We start from the raw sequence: 3,698 nt of genomic DNA, 5'->3' as shown, positions 1-3,698 counted from the left end.
TTTTTTTTTTTTTCTTTTTCCGTTTTGTTTTTTGTTTGTTTTTTCCCCGCAGTTCTCTAGTTTTAAATTGTGGCACACGCCTTCACTGCCTGCAGAAGCAGGGATATCTCACAGCTCATAGACCATTATGGTCTGCAGTTTGTTCTAACCCAGCCAGAACTAGGTAGAGAGACCTTGTCTCTAGATACATAAAATAAACTGTAAGTTTGACTCGCAATAATCATCTAATTAGATAATGTTAAAATCGAAAAAAGTGGACCACCCCAGATGGGACTCGAACCCACAATCCCTGGCTTAGGAGGCCAATGCCTTATCCATTAGGCCACTGGGGCTTCTTCCACCGATGTCCTCGAACACCATAATCAAGTTATTTCCTGTTTCGTACGTCATCGCTTAAATTTATTGAATTTACCCTATCACAGAGAACCAAACTCAGCCTCAGTGTGAAACGGATGCCTGCTGGGAAATGTAGTTTAGATGCCAAGAGTCAACCGCTTCACCCTGCAAACAGTGGATGCCACGAAGCCGAACGGCCTCCGCTTTTGCTTACGTGTTCGTGTTTCTGTGCGTAGTAGTTCTGCGCCTGCGCAAAACTGGGCCCGGGAGACGTCAGAGCCAAACGGGCTGCGGAAACCAGTTCCTCGAGCCTCCCTCTGGTCCTATTCTTTGTCAGATTGTAACAGGAAAAGCCAAGCCCCTTCCGATTGGGCTACTTTCAGGGTTTGTCTTCGCTCTTAGCTGGTCGTTAGGGGGCGTTTAGGTAGTGGTCAGTTTCTGTTTCCGGTTACAGCGCTGAGGCCATTTCCGCAACCAAGGATGTATTAGAATGGGGTTCAGTTTTCGAATTTTCAAGTGGGCTATAAGTATAAGACGGTGCGAAATTAGTACCTACTATAGTAGAAATTAGGGATAATTGGAATTTAGGTTTGTTCCTAATTGTATACCTTAGACAAAACCACTTTGGGGCAGGGGGTGAGGAGTGAGACAGGATTTCTCCGTGTAGTCCTGGAGGTCCGAGAACTCGCTCTGTAGACCAGGCTGCCTCCCGAGTGCCAGAATTAAAGGCTTGCGCCATCACCGCCCTGTCATAAAACCTCTTTTTGAGGTGTCAGTGGCTCTTTATTTTCTAAGAAGCAGTTCAGTCTATTTAAGGTTGCCCTTGTAGACCCTACCTCATTAGCTCTTTATATGTTAACCTTCGTCTAGTTCCGGTCGCTTCTTGTTCCCCTCTGTTCAGATATCTCCTCTTTCCTCAATCCCAACAGCCTGCATATCGCCTTAGTATTACTATTTACTCTCTGGGTTTTTGACTCGCTCGGTGTACGTTAGAAGCTGTTCTAGGCCCTTAGGCTCTCTATGACAAGGTTACAGTTAGCTTTGTCATTCGTGGTGGCATGCTTAGGAGGAAGAGGAAGAAGGATCTCTGTAAATTGGAAGCCTCAAGTGAGACCCTGTCTCAAATTACATTAAAAAAAAAAAAGTTACTCCCTTCTGTTAGAACCTAGAGCAAACTCATCCACAACTATGTCTCTCTTCCCTAGCTGCTGCTCCTGGGTACCAGCCCCAAGCTAACGGACTCTTAAGTTATCAGCAGCTACCAATGACCCACTGTATGATGAAGTCACACCAACTAAACGGGGTTTCTCCTCCCAACCTCTTCACATCAAGATCACACACTATCCTCTCCCTCCCCAGCCTCTCTCTCTCTCTTGTCCCCTCCCCATCTTCTCTCTCTCTCTCTCTCTCCCTCTCCACCCTCCCCCTCTCCATCTATTCTCTGTTCCTCTTCCCTCCTACATGTCCCCAGCCCCCCCATCCCTTCTTCCTCTCTCCTTCTCTTCCTCTCTCCCCTCCTCCCCCTTTTCCTTTTCTCCAATAAACCTCCTCTATATTAAAAAAAAAAATCACACATTATCACACATTACATCCTCGGATGTAAGACTTTCTCCTCTCCCCCTAGTTACAAGCATGGACTCTTGACATGGAAGCTCACTTACCCTTCCCTCTGAAACCATAAGAAGAGATATCCACTCTGACATTTGAGCCTGAACTGCCCTTGGATTCTCTTCAATGCTGCTGACTGCTTGTTGATTTGTGGCATTAATAATTTAAATAGATTTCTTACCCCAAAGAAATTTTCTTACAGTGTCTTAAAAAGTGTCTTACCCAAAAGACAGTGTAGCCCTGTGTCTCCTTGAGCCCCAAACTACAGTAAAGTGTTCATCTCTTTCCTGGCTCCCTCTCTTTACCACATTAATATCCTGTTGTGCTTGTCTATTTTCTTCTTTCAACTTGGAGACTTGTCATCTCCCAAAACCCTGTACCTAAGAGGAAAAAAAAAAAAATGTTGTGTCAGGCCTATCATGACAGTTTAGTTTGAGGCTCCTAAAGGTGATAGACATAAAGGGGCTTCAGATTCAGAGCTTGTGGCAGCTGGGAGCTAGAGGCCAGGCCAGCAAGTAATTGGTGGTGGTAGGAAGCAGGCCCACCTAATTGGGCACACACTTGGTGGGCTCAGTGTTCTTCCCTTCTCCCTCCAGGTTTGATTTTGAACTCACTTGTAGCAGGCAGGAAGACAGCCTTCAAGACGAGCCAGGGACAGAGGTCAGAGAGTTTAGTCAGACTTCCAGAGTCAACCATAGCTGCAGGCAGAGGCAGAAGGGCATCCTGTTCCCACTTCCTGCCTCTCAGGACCCACTACTTCTGAGACTTGTAACTCCGGGCTTTGAGACCATCGGGGCCTTAGTATTTCTCTGTTCGAGATCCAGGCTAGCTTACTTCTACACTGCTGCTTTCCAGTTGCCAACTCTGTGTGGCAACCTGGTTGGCTTTTTTCCTAAAGACTTATTTATTTTTATGTCTGAGTGCTCTCTATCTGCATGTACACCTGCATGCCAGAAGAGGGCATCAGACTCCCAGTGTAAGTGCTTGGTTGCTGGGAATTGAACTTAGAACCTCTGGAAGAGCAGCCAGTGCCCATAACTGCTGAGCTGCCTGTCTCTCCAGCCCACAACAATTCACAGTTGTTAATCCATGTTTAATAAAAGCTGTACTGGCTAGGTTTGTGTGTCATCTTGACACAGGTTGGAGTTATCACAGAGAAAGGAGCTTCAGTTGAGAAAATGCTTCCATGAGATCCAGCTGTTAGGCATTTTCTCAATTAGTGATCAAGGGTGAAGGGCCCCTTGTGAGTGGGCTTGTGAGTCCCCTTGAGGACTGGAGAGATGCTCAGCGGTTAAGAGCACTGACTGCTCTTCCAAAGGTCCTGAGTTCAAATCTCAGCAACCGCATAGTGGCTCACAACCACCCTTAATGAGATCTGATGCCTTCTTCTGGTACATCTGAAGACAGCTACAGTGTACTTAGATATAGTAAATAAATCTTTTTAAAAATTAGTATTTAGTAATAGCTAACAAGTGTGCTGGCTTACACTTGTAATCTCAGCACCTTGGAGACTGAGGTAGGATTGCTGTGATTTCTGTGGCCAACCTGGGCTATAGAGCAAGACCTTGTCTCAAAACAGCAAATATTAGTAATTACTAAAGAGCTGCTATTATGGAGGACAGGGTAAACTGGGATGCCTTTTTATAGACTTGGCTCTTCACCTCACTCTGTTTGTGTCCAATCTTCTTTGTTGTCTCTGCAGATCTCAAATTCCTNCCCCCCCCCCCCCCCCCCCTTTTTTTTTTTTTTTNTTT

At 45.8% G+C, this 3,698-nt stretch overlaps 1 non-coding gene across 1 annotated transcript; it reads right to left on the bottom strand.

Annotated features, from left to right (window-relative positions):
* Window positions 1–259: 259 nt before the first annotated feature.
* Trnar-ccu lies at window positions 260–332 on the bottom strand. The gene has a single exon. It is a non-coding gene; the product is annotated as a tRNA-Arg (tRNA).
* Window positions 333–3,698: the final 3,366 nt, after the last annotated feature.

Source organism: Mus caroli, chromosome 6 (genome assembly GCF_900094665.2).
Source record: "Mus caroli chromosome 6, CAROLI_EIJ_v1.1, whole genome shotgun sequence".
NCBI lineage: Eukaryota > Metazoa > Chordata > Mammalia > Rodentia > Muridae > Mus > Mus caroli.
This window is presented reverse-complemented; position numbering and strand designations above follow the sequence as displayed.